Here is a 23,878-nt window from a genome sequence, read left to right on the forward strand (position 1 = left end):
TAAAATGGTGGTTGCCAGGAGCTGGGGGGAGGGGAGAATGGAGCGTTATTGTTTAATAGGTATAGAGTTTCAGTTTTACAGGATGAAGAGAGTTGTGGGGATGGTCTGTGGTGATGGCTTCACAACAATGTGAATGTAATTAATATCACTGAACTGTACACTTTAAAATAGTTAATAAGGTAAATTTTATGTTATGTGTAGTTTACCATAATACAAAAGAGTAAAGATTGTATTCTTCTATTTATATAAAGTTCAAACCCAAGCAAAACTAACCTGTAATGTTTAAGGTTGCATATATAGGAAGGCAAAGTGGAAAGAACACCAGGAACTGAATACGTTCTAAAAAAAAATCAGGACAGTGACTTCTTTGTGAGGAGGGAGGGCACACCAAGGCCTTTCTGGAGTGCTGTAAATGCTCCCTTTCTTGATCTGGGTTGTGGTCCGTGTGTGTTCATTTCACAATCATTTATTAAGCTATGCATTGTTGTTTTCTGAACTTTTCTATGTGCGTGTGTTGTATTTCACCTTTTAAAAGATTTAAGAGAAAAAGATTAAGTTGCACTCAGCAGAAAGTTCAGCCAATGCTACTTGGAGTTATACCATTAGAGAAGATGGTCAGAGTGAGCAGCTATGTTACAGAGATTGTGTTGAGCACTTTAAGTACCAAGTTAGGTTTCTAAGTATATTCACTCCTCACTGTACTGTGGGAACACAGCACTTTCATACACTGCAGGGGGGTGGGGATGGTAAGGGGAGTACACAATGGTACAACTCTAATGGAAAGCAAATTGACAATATCTATCAAAATTTCAAAACCCATTGGCTAAATAATTTCACTTCTGGAATTTATTCTATGGATACACTTCCAGATAAAACATACATACAAGTCACTCATTGCAGTATTGTTTATAATAGCAAAAATATTGGGACAACCCTATGTCAACAAATAGGGAACTGGTTAAATAAACTCTGTGACAGCCATACAAGGAATACTATGCAGATATTAAAAAAATGAATAAGATCTCCCAGTGCAAATCTGGTCTTAACTCCAGACTGCGGGCCTAACTGAAAAAATTGAGGTAAAGAACCACATATATGCTACCTTTTGTGTAAGAAAGAGGGATATAAGAATATATTTTCATATTTGCTGGCATTGTACAAGAGGATATATAAGAAATTAATAAAAATGGTTACCTCTAGGGGATAAAGGAACAGGTAACAGGAGGATAGGGGAAGGAATGGGCATAACACCTCACAATATATAACTTTTTATGCTGTTCTCTCTAAAAATTTATTAGTTATTTATTTTTGGCTGCATCGGGTCTTAGTTGTGGCATGCAGGATCTTTGTTGAGGCATACAGGATCTTTCCTTGAGGTGTGCACTGGCTCTTTGTTGCAGGCTCTCTAATTGTGGCGTGTGGGCTTCTCTCTAGTTCTCGTGTGCGGGTTTTCTCTACTCTAGCTGTGGCGCACAGGCTTCAGCGTGCGTGGGCTCCGTAGCTTTTGGCACGCAGGCTCTCTAGTTGAGATGTGAGGGCTCAGTAGTTGTGGCGTGCGGGCTTAGTTGTCCCGCAGCATGTGGGATCTTAGTTCCCTGACCAGGGATCGAACCTGCATCCTCTGCATTGGAAGGTGGATTCTTTACCACTGGACCACCAGGGAAGTCCTGGTTCTGACTTTTGAATCATGTGAACATATTATCCATTCAAAAAATAAAATTAAATGTTAAACGAAAAAAAAATTATTTTCTACCAAGAGGTCCTCAAGATTAGTTTCCAATCAATATCATTTGAAAGATAACCTAGGAGGAGCTTCAAGATGGCAGAAGAGTAAGACGTGGAGATCACCTTCCTCACCACAAATACATCAGAAATACAACTACATGTGGAACAACCCCTACAGAACACCTACTGAACGCTGGCAGAAGACCTCAGACCTCGCAAAGGGCAAGAAACTCCCCATGTACCTGGGTAGGGCAAGAGAAAAAAGAAAAAACAGAGACAAAAGAATAGGGATGGGACCTGCACCAGTGGGAGGGAGCCATGAAGGAGGAAAGGTTTCCACACACTAGGCAGCCCCTTCGCGGGCGGAGACTGCTGGTGGCGGAGGGGGGAAGCTTCGGAGCCACAGAGAAGAGCGCAGCCACAGGGGTGCGGAGGGCAAAGCAGAGAGATTCCCGCACAGAGGATCGGGGCCGACTGGCACTCACCAGCCCAAGAGGCTTGTCTTCTCACCCGCCGGGGCGGGCAGGGGCTGGGAGCTGAGGCTCGGGCTTCGGTCGGAGCGCAGGGAGAGACTGGGGTTGGCGGCGTGAACACAGCCTGAAGGGAGCTGGTGCACCACAGCTAGCCGGGAGGGAGTCCGGAAAAAGGTCTGGACCTGGCGAAGAGACAAGAGACTTTTTCTTGCCTCTTTGTTTCCTGGTGTGATAGGAAAGGGGATTCAGACCGCCGCTTAAAGGAGATCCAGAGATGGGCATGAGCCGCGGCTATCAGCACAGACCCCAGAGACAGGCATGAGATGCTAAGGCTGCTGCTGCTGCCACCAAGAAGCCTGTGTGTGAGCACAGGTCACTCTCCACACCTCCCCTCCTGGGAGCCTGTGCAGCCCGCCACTCACAGGGTCCCATGATCCAGGGACCCTGCACCTATGGAATACCTGAACAGACAACGAATGATCCCAAATTGAGGGGGTGGACTTTGGGAGCAACGATATATATATTTATTCCATTTTTCTCTTTTTATGGGTGTGTATGTGTATGCTTCTGTGTGTGATTTTCTCTGTATAGCTTTCTTTTTACCATTTGTCCTAGGGTTCTGTCTGTCCGGTTTTTTGTTTGTTGGTTTGTTTGTTTTAGTATAGTTTTTAGCACTTCTTATCATTGGTGGATTTGTTTTTTTGGTTTGGTTGCTCTCTACTTTCTTTTTTTTATTACTTTAAAAAAATTTTAATCATTATTTTTTATTTTAATTATTTTATTTTACTTTATTTTATTTTATCTTCTTCTTTCTTTTTTTTTTTTTTCATCCTTTTATTCTGAGCCATGTAGATGACACGCTCTTGGTGCTCCAGCCAGGCATCAGGGCTGTGCCCCTGAGGAGGGAGAACCATGTTCAGGACACTGGTCCACAAGAGACCTCCCAGCTCCACGTAATATAAAACGGCGAAAATCTCCCAGAGATCTCCATCTCAATGCCAAGACCCAGCTCCACTCAACAACCAGCAAGCTCCAGTGCTGGACACCCTAAGCCAAACAACTAACAAGACAGGAACACAACCTCACCCATTAGCAGAGAGGCTGCCTAACATCACAGTAAGGCCACAGACACACCAAAACACACCACCAGACGTGGACCTGCCCACCAGAAAGACAAGATCCAGCCTCATCCACCAGAACACAGGCACTAGTCTCCTCCACCAGGAAGCCTACACAACCCACTGAACCAACCTTAGCCACTGGGCACAGACACCAAAAACAACGGGAACTATGAAACTGCAGCCTGCGAAAAGGAGACCCCAAACACAGTAAGATAAGCAAAATGAGAAGACAGAAAAACACAGAGCAGATGAAGGAGCAAGATAAAAACCCACCAGACCAAACAAATGAAGAGGAAATAGGCAGTCTACCTGAAAAAGAATTCAGAATAATGATAGTAGGGATGATCTGAAATCTTGGAAATAGAGTGGAGAAAATACAAGAAACGTTTAACAAGGACCTAGAAGAACGAAAGAGCAAACAAACAGTGATGAACAACACAATAAATGAAATTTAAACTTCTCTAGAAGGGATCAATAGCAGAATAACTGAGACAGAAGAACGGATAAGTGACCTGGAAGATAAAATAGTGGAAATAACTACTGCAGAGTAGAAGAAAGAAAAAAGGATGAAAAGGATTGAGGACAGTCTCAGAGACCTCTGGGACAACACTAAACAAACCAACATTTGAATTATAGGGGTGCCAGAAGAAGAAGAGAAAAAGGAAGGGACTGAGAAAATATTTGAAGAGATTATAGTTGAAAATTTCCCTAATATGGGAAAGGAAATAGTTAATCAAGTCCAGGAAGCACAGAGAGTCCCATACAGGATAAATCCAAGGAGAAACACGCCAAGACACATATTAATCAAACTATCAAAAATTAAATACAAAGAAAATATATTAAAAGCAGCAAGGGAAAAACAACAAAAAACATACAAGGGAATCCCCATAAGGTTAACAGCTGATCTTTCAGGAGAAACTCAGCGACCCAGAAAGGAGTGGCAGGACATATTTAAAGTGATGAAGGAGAAAAACCTACAACCAAGATTATTCTACCCAGGAAGGATCCCATTAAGATTTGATGGAGAAATTAAAACCTTTACAGACAAGCAAAAGCTAAGAGAATTCAGCACCACCAAACCAGATTTACAACAAATGCTAAAGGGACTACTCTAGGGAGGAAACACAAGAGAAGGAAAAGGCTTGCAATAGCAAACCCAAAACAATTAAGAAAACGGTCATAGGAACATACATACCGAGAATTACCTTAAATGTAAATGGATTAAATGCTCCAACCAAAGGACATAGACTGGCTGAATGGATACAAAAACAAGACCCATACATATGCTGTGTACAGGAGACCCACTTCAGACCAGGGACACATACAGACTGAAACTGAGGGGATGGAAAAAGATATTCCATGCAAATGGAAATGAAAAGAAAGCTGGAGTAGCAATTCTCATATCAGAAAAAATAGATTTTAAAATAAACACTATTACAAGAGACAAAGAAGGACACTACATAATGATCAAGGGATCGATCCAAGAAGAAGATATAACAATTGTAAATATTTATGCACCCAACATAGAAGCACCTCAATACATAAGGCAAACACTAACAGCCATAAAAGGGGAAATCGACAGTAACACAATCATAGTAGGGGACTTTAACACCCCACTTTCACCAATGGACAGATCACCCAAAATGAAAATAAATAAGGAAACACAAGCTTTAAATGATACATTAAACAAGATGCATTTAATTGATATTTATAAGACATTCCATCCAAAAACAACAGAATACACTTTCTTCTCAAGTGCTCATGGAACATTCTCCAGGATAGATCATATCTTGGGTCACAAATCAAGCCTTGGTAAATTTAAGAAAATTGAAATCACATCAAGTATCTTTTCTGACCACAATGCTCTGAGACTAGATATCAATTACAGGAAAAAATCTGTAAAAAATACAAACACATGGAGGCTAAACAATACACTACTTAATAACCAAGAGATCACTGAAGTAATCAAAGAGGAAATCAAAAAATACCTAGAAACAAGTGACAATGAAAACACGAAGTACCAAAACCGATGGGATGCAGCAAAAGCAGTTCTAAGAGGGAAGTTTATAGCAATACAATCCTACCTTAAGAAAAAGAAACATCTCAAATAAACAACCTAACCTTACACCTAAAGCAATTAGAGAAAGAAGAACAAAAGAAGCCCAAAGATAGCAGAAGGAAAGAAATCATAAAGATCAGATCAGCAATAAATGAAAAAGAAATGAAGGAAACGATAGCAAACATCAATAAAACTAAAAGCTGGTTCTTTGAGAAGATAAACAAAATTGATAAACCATTAGCCAGATTCATCAAGAAAAAAAGGGAGAAAATCAGAAACTAACACAACATAGTAAAGCAATTATACTCCAATAAAGATGTTAAAAAAAAAAGAACAAAAAAGGGAGAAAACTCAAATCAATAGACTTAGAAATGAAAAAAGAGAAGTAACAACTGACACAGCAGAAATATAATGGACATGAGAGACTACTACAAGCAACTATAAGCCAATAAAATGGACAACCTGGAAGAAGTGGACAAATTCTTAGAAATGCACAACCTTCCAAGACTGAACCAGGAAGAAATAGAAAATATGAACAAACCAATCACAAGCACTAAAATTGAAACTGATTAAAAATCTTCCAACAAATAAAAGCCCAGGACCAGATAGCTGCACAGGCGAATTCTATCACACATTTAGAGAACAGCTAACACCTGTACTTCTCAAACTCTTCCAAAATATAGTAGAGGGAGGAACACTCCAAACTCATTCTATGAGGCCACCATCACCCTGATACCAAAACCAGACAAAGATGTCACAAAGAAAGAAAACTACAAGCCAATATCACTGATGAACATACATGCAAAAATCCTCAACAAAATACTAGCAAACGGAATCCAACAGCACATTAAAAGGATCATACACCATGATCAAGTGGGGTTTATCCCAGGAATGCAAGGATTCCTCAATATACGCAAATCAATCAATGTGATACACCATATTAACAAATCGAAGGAGAAAAACCTTATGATCTTCTCAATAGATGCAGAGAAAGCTTTTGACAAAATTCAACACCCATTTATGATAAGAACCCTCCAGAAAGAAGGCATAGAGGGAACTTTCCACAACATAATAAAGGCCATATATGACAAACCCACAGCAAACATCGTCCTCAATGGTGAAAAACTGAAACCATTTACACTAAGATCAGGAACAAGACAAGGTTGCCCACTCTCACCACTCTTATTCAACATAGTTTTGGAAGTTTTAGCCACAGCAATCAGAGAAGAAAAAGAAATAAAAGGACCCCAAATCGGAAAAGAAGAAGTAAAGCTGTCACTGCTTGCAGATGACATGACACTATACATAGAGAATCCTAAAGATGCTACTGGAAAACTACTAGAGGTAATCAATGAATTTGGTAAAGTAGCAGGATCCAAAATTAATGCACAGAAATCTCTTGCATTCCTATACACTAATGATGAAAAATCTGAAAGAGAAATTAAGGAAACACTCCCATTTACCACTTCAAGAAAAAGAATAAAATATCTAGGAAAAAAACTACCTAAGGAGACAAAAGAACTGCATGCAGAAAATTATAAGACACTGGTGAAAGAAATTCAAGATGATACAGATAGATGGAAAGATATACCATGTTCTTGGATTGGAAGAATCAACATTGTGAAAATGACTCTACTACCCAAAGCAATCTACAGATTCAATGCAATCCCTATCAAACTACAACTGGCATTTTTCACAGAACTAGAACAAAAAAATTCATGATTTGTATGGAAACACAAAAGACCCCCAAGAGCCAAAGCAATCTTGAGAAAGAAAAACGGAGCTGGAAGAATCAGGCTCCCTGTCTTCAGACTATACTACAAAGCTACAGTAATCAAGACAGTATGATATTGGCACAAAAGCAGAAATACAGATGAATGGAACAGGATAGAAAGCCCAGAGATAAACCCACGCACATATGGTCACCTTATCTTTGATAAAGGAGGCAAGAATACACAGTGGAGAAAAGACAGCCTCTTCAATAAGTGGTGCTGGGAAAACTGGACAGCTACATGTAAAAGAATGAAATTAGAACACTCCCTAACATCCTCCACAAAAATAAGCTCAAAATGGATTAAGGACCTAAATGTAAGGCCAGACACTATAAAACGCTTAGAGGAAAACATAGGCAGAACACTCTATGACATAAATCACAGCAAGATCCTTTTTGACCCACCTCCTAGAGAAATGGAAATAAAAACAAAAATAAACAAATGGGACCTAATGAAACTTCCAAGCTTTTGCACAGCAAAGGAAACCATAAATGAGATGAAAAGACAACGCTCAGAATGGGAGAAAATATTTGCAAATGAAGCAACTGACAAAGGATTAATCTCCAAAATTTACAAGCAGCTCATGCAGCTCAATATCAAAAAAACAAACAACCCAATCCCAAAATGGGCAGAAAACCTAAACAGACATTTCTCCAGAGAAGATATACAGATTGCCAACAAACACATGAAAGGATGTTCAACATCACTAATCATTAGAGAAATGCAAATCAAAACTACAATGAGATATCATCTCACACTGGTTAGAATGGCCATCATCAAAAAAATCTACAAACAGGGGCTTCCCCGGTAGCACAGTGGTTGAGAATCTGCTTGCTAATGCAGGGGACACGGGCTCAAGTCCTGGTCTGGGAGGATCCCACATGCCGTTGAGCAACTAGGCCCGTGAGCCACAACTAGTGAGCCTGTGCGTCTGGAGCCTGCGCTCCGCAACAAGAGAGGCTGCAATAGTGAGAGGCCCGCGCACCGCGATGAAGAGTGGCCCCCACTTGCCACAACTAGAGAAAGCCCTCGCACAGAAATGAAGACCCAACACAGCAAAAATAAATTAATTAATTAATAAACTCCTACCCCCAACAGCTTTAAAAAAAAATCTACAAACAATAAATGCTGGAGAGGGTGTGGAGAAAAGGGAACCCTCTTGCACGGTTGGTGGGAAGGTAAATTGATGCAGCCACTATGGAGAACAGTATGGAGGTTCCTTAAAAAACTAAAAATAGAACTACCATACGATCCAGCAATCCCACTACTGGGCATATACCCTGAGAAAACCATAATTCACAAAGAGTCACATACCAAAATGTTCATTGCAGCTCTATCTACAATAACCAGGACATGGAAGCAACCTAAGTGTCCATCGACAGACGAATGGATAAAGAAGGTGTGGCACATATATACAATGGAATATTACTCAGCCATAAAAAGAAACGAAATTGAGCTATTTGTAATGAGGTGGATAGACCTAGAGTCTGTCATACAGAGTGAAGTAAGTCAGAAAGAGAAAAACATATACCATATGCTAACACATATATATGGAATCAAAAAAAAAAAAGGTCATGAAGACCCTAGGGGCAAGATGGGAATAAAGACACAGACCTACTAGAGAACGGACTTGAGGATACGGAGAGGGGGAAGGGTAAGCTGGGACAAAGTGAGAGTGGCATGGACATATATACACTACCAAATGTAAAATAGATAGCTAGTGGGAAGCAGCCGCACAGCACAGGGAGATCAGCTCGGTACTTTGTGACCCCCTAGAGGGGTGGGATAGGGAGGGTGGGAGGGAGGGAGAAAGAAGAAGGAAGAGATATGGGGACATATGTATATGTATAACTGATTCACTTTGTTATAAAGCAGAAACTAACACACCATTGTAAAGCAATTATACTCTAATAAAGATGTTAAGAAAAAGAAAGAAAGATAACCTAAAAGGATGAAAAAAAATTGGTTTAATGCATTACCAAATAAATGTTTTTTTGTTGACCTGAGTTTTGTGTGGATTTAGACAGCTTGGAATCAGGGTGCCTAGGACATAAGGAAGGGACAAATGATATGTAAAATAGAGCTGTTTTGTGTATCCATATTTGGTGCCAGTTTGTTGATGAAACCCTCTCTAATTTGATGTTACTCAAACATGCCCAGCAACTTTAAGAAGTTTTTCTCCCTGGGAGATATGCTTAGAGTGTTAGCATAAGTGGTTCCTGAGAATTCAGCATCCATGATGATAGGAGTCATCAAAATAGGGAAATAAAGATAAATACATATATTCACAAAGAATATATAAATGAATGAATGAATAAAAGCCACCCTTGTCTGCCATGCACAGTAATTGCTTGTTTGCAGCACACTCCTAAACTGTAAGCATTATTTCAGTCCATTTTCTAATTCAATCTGCATCCGTTTCATTAAAAATGTGTATTTTTGCTTTAAAATCAAAAGATTCCCTCTATCTTTCCCCCTTTCTCTAATGCCCCCACCAAAGAATAGGAAGAAAAGAAAAGCTTTTCAGTGTCTACTTGAATCTTCATGCTTGACATCCCTGAATTACATAACAAGAAAGAGATATGTTTACTTTGCAAATTGGAAACCTGCCATTCTCTCTACACTCCCCACTTCATTAACTCACAAGTTTCAAGACTTTAAAAAGCACAGTGAGTTTAAGAACAAGAGAGGAAACTTAGCTCAAAAAGGTTTAGAAGTCTGTGATCATAGAGTTCTGCTTCCTTTGCTTTTAAATGGTTACTACTGCCTTTTGATATTAGATCCATTAACACTAATTTCATTACTAGAAAATCCATTAGTAGCCCCTACTCCACTGAGAGTTTCTCTTTAAAATTAAGAAAGGAGCTAACATCTTTAAACCACACAGATTAAATCTCCTCCAATTGAACAATAAAGCATATTACTAGTTACATGAATGTGCTCATTTGGGGTTTTTTGGGTGATTTTGGGTAAAGTTTAAGTTACTGGTCTTACTAAGGGGTTTTGTTGTTGATGATGCTTTTAGATTTTGTTGTTTTACAAAGAACGAGTCCACCAGGGCTTCTTGACTTGTAGGTATAGGGGCTTCCTATACCTTTCCACTAGGAATATTCATGCTGCAGAATGGATTTCTCTCTCTCCTAATGCTGGCAGGTAATTTTGGTTGAGGTGATCAAGACAAAATGACCAGAACACTTGGCCTGAATTGTACTGATTCTGAGGTCAGTGGGATTAAAATATGCAAAGACCCCTGTTGTCAAAAGCAGGTTGATTGCTCTATTACATTTCATTTGACTTATTTCAGTGACAGGCACCTCAGGTGGACTCAGGCAGTGGGAAATTCCAGGCATTTGTCACAGGGAAATGTATTCAAATCTTTATTCTGTAGTGACTTCCTCAAGTTGGTCTAATTCACATAATAGCCAGGTCTAGACCCCTCCCACTCCCCTTGTCTCTAAATTCCTCATCATGTAACAACCAATTCAGTCAATTCCTCTATAAAGTGCTTTAAGCTACTTAGAAGACAATCCCTGCTATGGGCTGAATTGTGTCCTCCCAAAATTCATATGCTGAAATCCTAACCCCCAGTAGCTCAGAAATGAATCTTTATTTGGAGATAGGGAATTTAAAGAGGTGACTGAGTTAAAATGAGGCCATTAGGGTGGATTCTAATCCAATATGACTTTTGTCCTTATAAGAAGAGGAGATTAGGACACAGAGTGACATGAGGAATGCATGCGCACAGAGAAAAGATCATATGAGGATATAGCAAGAAGGTGGCCATCTGCAAGCATCAGAAGAAACCAAACTGGCCCACAACTTCATCTTGTTCTTCTAGCCTTGAAACTATGAGACAATAAATTTCTGCTATTTAAGACCCCAGTCTGCAGTATTGTTATGGCAGCCCAAGCACACTAATCCAATTCCTTTGAGTCATTCTCCACACAGGGGCTCTCTACCTCTGTTCCAGTTCCAGCAGATTGCTTTAATTCCTTGAATCCTTACTCCTCCAAATACTCATGACCTTTGCCATCCATGTGACTTTGTAGTTCCACTAGAAGTCAAGTACATGTTCCTACCACACTGATACTGGTCTTGGCCACGCAATTTACTTTGCCAATATGGGCAAAAGGGATGGTGTGACAGTTCTGAGCATAGGCTCTAAGAGATGTCACACTTTTCTGCTTGCTCCTTTTGTAAATTTGTCATCAAAAATGGAAATGCCTCTAACCCTCCCAGATTTCAGACAATACTACAAAGCTATAGTAATCAAAACAGCTAGTACCATGGCACAAAAACAGACATATGGATCAATGGAACAAATAGAGAGCCCAGAAATAAACTCACACTTAACGGTCAATTAATCTACAACAAAGAAGGCAAGAATATACAGTGGACAAAAGCCAGTCTTTTCAGCAGGTGGTGTTGGCAAAGCTGGACAGCTACATGTAAATCAATGAAGTTAGAACAATCCCTCACACCATACACAAAAATAAACTCAAAATGGCTTAAAGCGTTAAATATAAGACATGACACTATAAAACTCCTAGAAGAGAATATAGGGAAAACATTCTCTGACATAAATCATAGCAATGTCTTCTTACATCAGTCTCCCAAGGCAAAAGAAATAAAAGCAAAAATAAAGAAATGGGACCTAATCAAACTTAAAAGCTTTCGCACAGCAAAGGAAACCATCAACAAAATGAAAAGACAACCTTGGAATGGGAGAAAATATTCACAACCCATGAGACCAACAAAGGCTTAATTTCCAAAACATACAAACAGCTCATACAACTCAGTAACAAATACCAAACAACCCAACCAAAAAATGGGCAGAAGACCTAAACAGACATTTCTCTAAAGAAGACAAACAGATGGCCAACAGGCACATGAAAAGATGCTCAACATCACTAATTATTAAAAACATGCAAATCAAAACTACAATAAGGTATCACCTCACATCAGCCAGAATGGCCATCATCAAAATATCTACAAACAATAAATGCTGGAGAGGGTGTGGAGAAAAGGGAACCCTCCTACACTGTTGGAGGGAATGTAATTTGGTACAGCCACTATGGAGAAGCGTATGGAGGATCCTTAAAAAACTAAAATTACAGTTACCATATGATCCAGCAATCCCACTCCTGGGGATATATCCAGAAAAGATGAAAACTCTAATTCAAAAAGATACACACACCCAAATGTTCATAGTACCAATATTTACAGTAGCTAAGACGACATGGAAGCCACCTAAATGTCCATCGACAAAGGAATGGATAAAGAAGATGTGGTAGAGAGACCTTCAAAATGGCAGAAGAGTAAGATGTGGAGATCACCTTCCTCCCCACAAATATATCAGAAATACATCTACATGTGGAACACCTACAGAACACATACTGAACGCTGGCAGAAGACCTTAACCTCCCAAAATGCAAGAAACTCCCCACGTACCTGGGTAGGGCAAAAAAAAAAAAAAGAAAATACAGAGACAAAGAATAGGGGTGGGACCTGCACCTCTGGGAGGGAGCTGTGAAGGAGGAAAGGTTTCCACACACTAGGAAGCCCCTTCGTGGGTGGATACTGCGGGTGGCGGAGGGGGTAAGCTTCGGAGCCGTGGAGGAGAGCGCAGCAACAGGGGTGCAGAGGGCAAAAAGTGGAGAGATTCCCGCACAGAGGATCGGTGCCGACCAGCACTCACCAGCCCGAGAGGCTTGTCTTCTCACCTGCCAGAACGGGCGGGGGCTGGGAGCTGAGGCTCAGGCTTCGGAGGTCAGATCCCAGGGAAAGGACTGGTGTTGGCTGGGTGAACACAGCCTGAAGGGGGCTAGTGCGCCACGGCTAGCCGGGAGGGAGTATGGGAAAAAGTCTGGAACTGCCGAAGAGGCAAGAGACCATTGTTTCAGGGTGCGCGAGGAGAGGGGATTCAGAGCACCGCCTAAATGACCTCCAGAGATAGGCGCTAGCTGCGGCTATCAGCACAGACCCCAAGATGGGCATGAGACGCCAAGGCTGCTGCTGCCACCACCAAGAAGCCTGCGTGCGAGCACAGGTCACTCTCCACACCTCCCCTCCCGGGAGCCTGTGCAGCCCGCCATGGCCAGGTTCCCGGGATCCAGGGACAACTTCCCCGGGAGAACACACGGCGCACATCAGACTGGTGCAACATCACGCAGGCCTCTGCTGCCGCAGGCTCGCCCCGCACTCCGTGCCCCTCCCTCCCCCCCCCCCCCGGCCTGAGTGAGCCAGAGCCCCCGAAGCAGCTGCTCCTTTAACCCCGTCCTGTCTGAGCGAAGAACAGACGCCCTCAGGCGACCTACATGCAGAGACGGGTCCAAATCCAAAGCTGAACCTCAGGAGCTGTGTGAACAAATAAGAGAAAGGGAAATTTCTCCCAGCAGACTGAGGAGCAGTGGATTAAAGCTCCACAATCAACTTGATGTACCCTGCATCTGTGGAATACCTGAATAGACAACGAATCATCCCCAAATTGAGGTGGTGTACTTTGGGAGCAACGATATATTTTTTTCCTTTTTCTCTTTTTGTGAGTGTGTATGTGTATGCTTCTTCATGTGATTTTGTCTGTAAAGGTTTGCTTTCACAATTTGTCCTAGGGTTCTGTCTGTCCATTTTTTTTAAATTATAGTTTTTAGCGCTTGTTATCATTGGTGGATTTGTTTTGGTTGCTCTCTTCCTCCTTTCTTTCTTTTTTTATTACTTTTTAATTTTTTTCCTTTTTAATAATTATTTTTTAATTTTTATTTTAATAACTTTATTTATTTTCTTTTTCTTTCTTTCTTTCTTCTTTTCTCCCTTTTCTTCTGAGCCATGTGGCTGACACAGTCTTGGTGCTCCAGCTGGGTGTCATGTCTGTGCCTCTGAGGTGGGAGAGCCAAGTTCAGGACACTGGTCCATTAGAGACCTTCCGGCTCCATATAATATCAAACAGCTAAAGCTCTCCCAGAGATCTCCATCTCAACGCTAAGACCCAGCTCCACTGAACAACCAGCAAGCTCCAGTGCTGGACACCCCATGCCAAAGACAAGACCACAACCCCACCCATTAGCAGAGAGGCTGCCTAAAATCATAATAAGGTCACAGACACCCCAAAACACACCACCAGACATGGTCCTGCCCACCAGAAAGACAAGATCCAGCCTCATCCACCAGAACACAGGCACTAGTCTCCTCCACCAGGAAGCCTACACAACCCACTGAACCAACCTTAGCCACTGGGGGCAGACACCAAAAACAACGGGAACTACGAACCAGCAGCCTGCGAAAAGGAGATCCCAAACACAGTATGTTAAGCAAAATGAGAAGACAGAGAAATACACAGCAGATGAAGGAGCAAGGTAAAAACCCACCAGACCAAACAAATGAAGAGGAAATAGGCAGTCTACCTGAAAAAGAATTCAGAGTAATGATAGGAAAGATGATCCAAAATCTTGGAAATAGAATGAAGAAAATACAAGAAAAGTTTAACAAGGAACTAGAAGAACTAAAGAGCAAACAATGATGAACAACACAATAAATGAAATTAAAAATTCTCTAGAAGGAATCAATAGCAGAATAACTGACACAGAAGAAATGATAAGTGACCTGGAAGATAAAATAGTGGAAAAAACTACAACAGAGCAGAATAAAGAAAAAAGAAAGAAAAGAATTAAGGACAGTCTCAGAGACCTCTGGGACAACATTAAATGCACCAACATTCGAATTATAGGGGTCCCAGAAGAAGAGGAGAAAAAAAAAGGGACTGAGAAAATATTTGAAGAGATTATAGTTGAAAACTTCCCTAATACGGAAAAGGAAATAGTTAATCAAGCCCAGGAAGCACAGAGAGTCCCATACAGGATAAATCCAAAGAGAAACATGCCAACACACATATTAGTCAAAATATCAAAAATTAAATACAAAGAAAGAATATTAAAAGCAGCAAAGGAAAAGCAGCAAATAACATACAAGGGAATCCCCATAAGGTTAACAGCTGATCTTTCAGCAGAAACTCTGCAGGCCAGAAGGGTGTGGCAGGACATATTTTAAGTGATGAAAGGGAAAAACCTCCAACCAAGACTACTCTACCGAGCAAGGATCTCATTCAGATTCAATAGAGAAATTAAAACCTTTACAGACAAGCAAAAGCTAAGAGAATTCAGCACCACCAACCAGCTTTACAACAAATGCTAAAGGAACTTCTCTAGGCAGGAAACACAAGAGAAGGAAAAGACGTACAATAACAAACCCAAAACAATTAAGAAAATGGTCACAGGAACATACATATTGAGAATTACCTTAAATGTAAATGGATTAAATGCTCCAACCAAAAGACACAGACCACGGGGCTTCCCTGGTGGCGCAGTGGTTGAGAGTCCGCCTGCCGATGCAGGGGATACGGATTTGTGCCCTGGTCTGGGAAGATCCCACATGCCGCAGAGTGGCTGGGCCAATGAGCCATGGCTGCTGAGCCTGCACGTCCAGAGCCTGTGCTCTGCAACGGGAGAGGCCACAACAGTGAGAGTCCCGCGTAACGCAAAAAACAAAAAACAAAAAAAGACACAGACTGGCTGAATTGATACAAAAACAAGACCAATATATATGCTGTCTACAAGAGACCCACTTCAGACCTAGGGACACAAACAGACTGAAAGTGACAGGATGGAAAAAGATATTCCATACAAATGGAAATCAAAAGAAAGCTGGAGTAGCAATTCTCATATCAGACAAAATAGACTTTAAAATAAAGACTATTACAAGAGACAAAGAAGGACACTACATAATGATCCAGGGATCAATCCAAGAAGAAGATATAACAATTGTAAATATTTATGCACCCAACGCACCCAACATAGGAGCACCTCAACACATAAGGCACAACCCAATCCAAAAATGGGCAGAGGACCTAAATACATATTTCTCCACAGAAGATATACAGATTGCCAACAAACACATGAAAGGATGCTCAACCTCACTAATCATTAGAGAAATGCAAATCAAAACTACAATGAGGTCTCACCTCACATCGGTTAGAATGGCCATCATCAAAAAATCTACAGACAATAAACGCTGGAGAGGGTGTGGAGAAAAGGGAACCCTCTTGCACTGCTGGTGGGAATGTAAATTGATACAGCCACTATGAAGAACAGTATGGAGGTTCCTAAAAACACTAAAAATAGAACTATCATATGACCCAGTAATCCCACTACTGGCATATACCCTGATAAAACCATAATTCGAAAAGAGACATGGACCACAATGTTCACTGCAGCCCTTTTTTTAGGCACCCAACATAGGAACACCTCAATACATAAGGCAAATGCTAATAGCCATAAAAGGGGAAATCGACAGTAACACAATCAGTAGGGGACTTTAACACCCCACTTTCATCAATGGACAGATCAACCAAAATGAAAATAAATAAGGAAACACAAGCTTTAAATAATAAATTAAAAAAGATGGACTTAATTGATATTTATAGGACATTCCATCCAAGAACAACAGAATACACTTTCTCCTCAAGTGCTCATGGAACATCCTCTAGGATTGATCATATCGTGGGTCACAAACCAAGCCTTGGTAAATTTAAGAAAAGTGAAATCGTGTCAAGTGTCTTTTCCGACCACAATGCTATGAGACTACATATCAATTACAGGAAAAAATCTGTAAAAATACAAACACATGGAGGCTAAACAATACACTACTATATAACCAAGAGATCACTGAATAAATCAAAGAGGAAACCAAAAAATACCTAGAAACAAATGCCAATGAAAACACGATGACCCAAAACCTATGGGATGCAGCAAAAGCAGTTCTAAGAGGGAAGCTTATAGCAGTACAATCCTACCTCAAGAAACAAGAAACTCAAACAACCTAACCTTACACCTAAAGCAATTAGAGAAAGAAGAACAAAAAAATCCCAAAGTTAGCAGAAGGAAAGAAATCATAAAGATCAGATCACAAATAAATGAAGGAAATAATAGCAAAGATCAATAAAACTAAAAGCTGGTTCTTTAAGAAGATAAACAAAATTGATAAACCATTAGCCAGACCCATCAAGAAAAAAAGGGAGAGGACTCAAATCAATAGAATTAGAAATGAAAAAGGAGAAGTAACAACTGACAGAGCAGAAAAACAAAGGATCATGAGAGAATACTACAAGCAACTCTATGCCAATAAAATGGACAACCTGGAAGAAAGGGACAAATTCTTAGAAAGGTATAACCTTCCAAGCGTGAACCAGAAAGAAACAGAAGATATGCTCAGACCAATCACAAGCACTGAAATTGAAACTGTGATTAAAAATCTTCCAACAAATAAAAGCCCAGGACCAGATAGCTGCACAGGCGAATTCTATCAAACATTTAGAGAACAGCTAACACCTATCCTTCTCAAACTCTTCCAAAATATAGCAGAGAGAGGAACACTCCCAAACTCATTCTATGAGGCCACCATCACCCTGATACCAAAACCAGACAACGATGTCACAAACAAAAACTACAGACCAATATCACTGATGAACATAGATGCAAAAATCCTCAACAAAATACTAGCAAACAGAATCCAACAGCACATTAAAAGGATCATACACCATGATCAAGTGGGGTTTATCTCAGGAATGCAAGGATTCCTCAATATATGGAAATCAATCAATGTGATACACCATATTAACATATTGAAGGATAAAAACCTTATGATCATCTCAATTGATGCAAAAAAAGCTTTCAACAAAATTCAACACCCATTTATGATAAAAATCCTCCAGCTACTAGGAACAGAGGGAACTTACCTCAACATACTAAAGGCCATATATGACAAACCCACAGCCAGCATCATTCTCAATGGTGAAAAACTGAAACCATTTCCACTGAGATCAGGAACAAGACAAGGTTGCCCACTCTCACCACTATTATTCAACACACTTTTGGAAGTTTTAGCCACAGCAATCAGAGAAGAAGAAACAGAAATCAAAGGAATTCAAATCAGAAAAGAGGAAGTAAAGCTGTCCCTGTTTGCAGATGACATGATACTATACATAGAGAGTCCTAAAGATGCCACCAGAAAACTACTAGAGGTAATCAATGAACTTGGTAAAGTAGCAGGATCCAAAATTAATGCACAGAAATCTCTTGCATTCCTATACACTAATGATGAAAAATATGAAAGAGAAATTAAGGAAACAGTCCCATTTACCATTCCAACAAAAAGAATAAAATACCTAGGAATAAACCTACCTAAGGAGACAAAAGACCTGTATGCAGAAAACTGTAAGACACTGATGAAAGAAATTAAAGATGATACAAACAGATGGAGAGATATACCATGCTCTTGGACAGGAAGAATCAACATTGTGAAAATGACTATATTACCCAAAGCAATCTACAGATTCAATGCAATCCCTATCAATCTACCAATGGAATTTTTCACAGAACTAGAACAAAAAATTTCACAATTTGTATGGAAATACAAAAGACCCTGAATAGCCAAAGCAATCTTGAGAAAGAAAAACGGAGCTGGAGGAATCAGACTCCCTGACTTCAGACTATACTACAAAGCTACAGTAAACAAGACAGTATGGTACTGGCACAAAAACAGAAATATAGATCAATGGAACAGGATAGAAAGGCCAGAGATAAACCCACGCACATATGGTCACCTTATTTTTGATAAAGGAGTCAAGGATATACAATGGAGAAAAGACAACCTCTTCAATAAGTGGTGCTGGGAAAACTGGAGAGCTACAAATAAAAGAATGAAGTTAGAATACTCCCTAACATCATACACAAAAATAAACTCAAAATGGACTAAAGACCTAAATGTAGGGATTCCCTGGTGGCACAGTGGTTAAGAATCAGCCTGCCAGTGCAGGGGACACGGGTTCGAGCCCTGGTCTGGGAAGATCCCACATGCTGCAGAGCAACTGAGCACATGCACCACAACCACTGAGCCTGCGCTCTAGAGCTCACGTGCCACAATTTCTGAGCCCACGTGCCACAACTACTGAAGCCCACATGCCTAGAGCCCATGCTCCGCACAAGAGAAGCCACTGCAATGAGGAGCCTGCACACTGCAATGAAGAGCAGCCCCCACTCACCGCAATCTGAGAAAGCCCGTGCACAGCAACAAAGACCCAAGAGAGCCAAAAATAAAAATAAATACTAAATAAATTTATATTAAAAAATGTAAGGCCAGACACTATAAAACTCTTAGAGGAAAACATAGGCAGAAATCTTTATGACATAAATCACAGCAAGATCCTTTTTGACCCACCTCCTAGAGAAATGGAAATAAAAACAAAAATAAACAAATAGGACCTAATGAAACTTAAAAGCTTTTGCACAGCAAAGGAAAACATAATCAACATGAAAAGACAACCCTCAGAATGGAAGAAAATATTTGCAAATGAAATAACAGACAAAGGATTAACCTCCAAAATTTACAAGCAGCTCAATATCAAAAAAACTGGCAACCCAATCCAAAAATGGACAGAAGAACTAAACAGACATTTCTCCAAAGAAGATATACAGATTGCCAACAAACACATGAAAGGATGCTCAGCCTCACTAATCATTAGAGAAATGCAAATCAAAACTACAATGAGGTCTCACCTCACATCGGTCAGAATGGCCATCATCAAAAAATCTACAGACAAATGCTGGAGAAGGTGTGGAGAAAAGGGAACCCTCTTGCACTGCTGGAGGGAATGTAAATTGATACAGCCACTATGGAGAACAGTATGGAGGTTCCTTAAAAAACTAGAACTAGAACTACCATACAACCCAGCAATCCCCCTACTAGGTATATACTCTGAGAAAACCATAATTAAAAAAGAGACATGGACCACAATGTTCATTACAGCAGTATTTACAATAGCCAGGACATGGAAGCAACCTAAGTGTCCATCAACAGATGAATGGATAAAGATGTGGCACGTATACACAATGGAATATTACTCAGCCATAAAAAGAAACGAAACTGAGTTATTTGTAGTGAGGTGGATGGACCTAGAGTCTGTCATACAGAGTGAAGTAAGTCAGAAAGAGGAAAACAAATACCGTATGCTAACACATATATATGGAATCTAAAAAAAAAATGGTTATGAAGAACCCAGGGGCAGGATAGGAATAAAGACACAGATGTAGAGAATGGACTTGAGGACATGGGGAGGGGGAAGGGTAAGCTGGGACGAAGTGAGAGAGCACATTGACAGAGATACACAACCAAATGTAAAATAGCTAGCTAGTGGGAAGCAGCTGCATAGCACAGGGAGACCAGCTTGGTGCTTTGTGCCCACCTAGATGGGTGGGATAGGGAGGGTGGAAGGGAGACGCAGAGGGAGGGGATATGGGGATATATGTATACGTATAGCTGATTCAGTTTGTTGTACAGCAGAAACTAACACAACAATGTAAATTATACTCCAATAAAGTTGTTTACAAAATAAAAAATAAAAGGAGAAATAAAAATCCCCCCCAAAACCCTTTATTTTATAAGTCATTGAAATATACATACAGAAAAATGCATAAATCATGAGTATATAATTCAGTGGATATTCACAAACTGAACACACCCACGTAATTAGCACCCAAGTCAAGAAACAGAACGTTACCAGCACCCCTGAAAACTTTCTCATGTCTGCTCTCAATCACCATACTCCTGTGCCTGACTTTTAACACATAGATTAGTTTTACCTCTTTTGGACCTTAATATGAATGGAATCACACAGTATGCATCTTTGTGTCTAGCTTTTTTTACTTAACATTATACTTAATGAGACTTATCTATGTTTTCTATGCAGCAATAGCCTGTTCATTCTTGTGGCTATGGTTCAAAATCTTTCTTAAATCTAAATCTTGTCAAATGCATCTTCAAGAACTAGATTGGAGATGCCCAGCTGGAGTGTTTTATCATGTTCAATTTTCACTTGACTTTCCATGATTCAGTGAAGACAGTTTCTGCCTCTTCTTTTGGAACACTATTTCACAAGTCCTGACATGTAGAAAATGTTCCTGAGAGCCTGAATTTTCCTTCCCAAGAATCCTTTTTATGTAATCTAATTACTCTCCCTGGGACCATTATATTCTTCCAATGATAGAAGACTATTATTGCTCCCTCTTAGTCATCTTTTGGCAGTAGTGTCTTTCTCCTTGCTTTTGTAGAACAACTTCTAAATGTCTTCCTATCTTCTGCCATCATTTTCAAGTTCAGGGTCCAAACCCATCAGCAAAATTCCAAGGACCATGTCCAGCCAACGGACACACAGTGGGTTGTACACAATCTTCATCTAAGGGAAGAATCTGTTCTTCCATGAGGTCTCTTCCCTGGTGCCCCTAGATTAGAACCAGCATTGTCTTGTCTAAAAACACAAGGCCACCTTTGAGAAGAGGATGCTAAGAGGGGAGAAAATCAACTAATCCTTTATAAGCATCATGATACTTGAAAGCACTTAGATCCACTCTTCATGTCTTTATCAACCCCCCCACTTTTCCTATAACTCTTCATATGGGCCAGAGAACAACTGTGTTTTGGATTACTTTTTTCGTTTTTTTCCCCCACATCTAAAGATTCAATGTCTCCCAGGCAGTTTTCTCAAAGAATTTTGTTCTGAACTTTTTCTAGCCACTTTGAATTATGTCTTCAGTCAGATTATTTCTGATAACAACTTACAGTTTGGGGTCAGGACATCAGTCCTTTGAGAACTGTTGCCCTTTTTTCTTGGCAATATAGTAACATCTAATAATGACTTCCATAACTGAGGATCTACTCTGCACAGAGCAGTTTATAAACCTTATTTACAATCTACAAACCTGCAACACAGGTATTATTATTTTTATTTATTGACAGGGAAACCAAAGGTCCTAAGAGGTTAAGTGCCCTGCATAAAGTCATACAGTTAGCAAATGGCAGAGCCAGGAATCACACTTAAGTCTCTGGCACCAAAATTCATTCCTGTTTCTCTATCCCATCGTACTCTTCTTCCCTCAGGCTCAGCCGTCTATCAGTTTCTTCAGTTCTCCATCTGCTCCCCACATTGCTAACACTCATGTGTGTAAGCACACACGGGCACACACATACACACTGTGCTTCATTCTTTTTTGATATAGTTACTTCCCTCCTCCACTCCCTCATCCTAGGGCCAAAATTATCTAAGAGAATAAATACTCAGCATCCCAAAGTATTATGGCCTAGTAAGTAAGAACCTAGACTTATAAATCAGACCATTTGTGTATGAATCCTGGTTCTTCCACTTACTAGCGGTGAAACGTTAGGCAAGTTACTTTATTTCTCTGAACTTCAGTTTCCTCATCTTTAAAATGGGAATAACAGTACCTTTCTCATAGGGCTATTGTAAGGATTAAATAAGAGTATGCATGTAAAGCTTTTAGCACTGTGCATATAGCAAATGCTTGATAAACATTAAGTTACTATTACTTATTCACAGTATCCCATATAGTCAGTGGATAGTGACTAGTTAGTCATAGTCAGGACCAGTGGTTCCCAGACCTGGACCATGGTCTGAGTCACCTGCTGGGCTTTTGGGAAAGACTTTTTCCTTGGCCCTTCCCCTAGGATGAGCCCTGGAATCTGTTTTTTGTTTTGTTTTGTTTCGGTTTGGTTTTTTTGGCTGTGTTGGGTCTTCACTGCTGTGCGCGGGCTTCCTCTAGTTGCGGCGAGCGGGGGCTACTCTTCGTTGCAGTGTGCAGGCTTCTCATCGTGGTGGCTTCTCTTATTGCGGAGCCCAGGCTCTAGGCATGCAGGCTTCAGTAGTTGTGGCACGTGGGCTCAGTAGTTGTGGCTCGCAGGCTCTAGAGCGCAGGCTCAGTAGTTGTGGAGCACAGGCTTAGTTGCTCTGCGGCATGTGGGATCTTCCTGGACCAGGGCTCGAACCCATGTCCCCTGCATCAGCAGGCAGATTCTTAACCACTGCGCCACCAGGGAAGTCCTGGGATCAGTATTTTTTTTAAAGCTTCTCCAGGTGACTTAGATGTTCAGCCAGACTTGGAAATCTCTGACGTAGAGCAAATCTTCAAAGGCAGTGGTTTTGGAAGTTACAATTCATTCATCCAGGGGTATGCCTGGCATTCCTCAATCTCTCCTCTCAGGCTGTGTCCTCTCTCATGCCAAATAACACTCCGCCCCACTCACACATAAACGCAGGACACACATACCCTACTCACACACCACAGCCTGGATAGAGCCATGGCCAGGGTTGGATTCCAGAAAGGGAAGATTACACTCTTACTGATGTGCATTTTAGGGTGGCCCCAGGGGAGCCCCATGTGTGCTGGAAGTGGCTGGCCAGAAGGCTGATCATGTTACTTCTGAACCTCTTTTGTGACTAAAGTCATGCCCGTCATACCTGTTTCTCCATCTGTAAGACAGCACCACCTCCGTAGTCAACAGGCCATTAGCAAGGCGAAAATTGGAGAAAGTACTGAAATCATGGGGTTCCAGGGAATTATCATTTCTACAAATGCTCAGTCAAATGCTTTATCCTTTCCCTATGAGAAGAACCTGTTCTCCTGGCCTCTCGGTGATGGCTTTCCAATTTTCAACGTGTACCCAGTCGATCTCCATCTTAACACACGAGTGGTTCCAAGCCTGTGAACTGCAGTTTCAGAAACCTGGGGCAAGCCTGTGAGTTCTGAGGTGGTATAATGAGAAAAGGGCTCTGGGTCCTCCGTATTTTCTCAGGAGCGACCTCAAATACTCACTCATTTGAGACTAAAC

At 40.7% G+C, this 23,878-nt stretch overlaps 1 long non-coding RNA gene across 1 annotated transcript in view; it reads right to left on the bottom strand.

The window, feature by feature from the left end:
• Positions 1–2,215: 2,215 nt before the first annotated feature.
• The window catches only part of LOC125963054 (uncharacterized), a 107,654-nt gene continuing 85,991 nt past the window's right edge, over positions 2,216–23,878 (bottom strand). Inside the window, exon 3 of the long non-coding RNA XR_007474819.1 lies at positions 2,216–2,380. This is a non-coding gene — a long non-coding RNA (uncharacterized LOC125963054). The remainder of the gene's footprint in view (positions 2,381–23,878) is intronic.

The sequence above is a fragment of the Orcinus orca genome, chromosome X (genome assembly GCF_937001465.1).
Source record: "Orcinus orca chromosome X, mOrcOrc1.1, whole genome shotgun sequence".
In the NCBI taxonomy this organism is placed as follows: Eukaryota; Metazoa; Chordata; class Mammalia; order Artiodactyla; family Delphinidae; genus Orcinus; species Orcinus orca.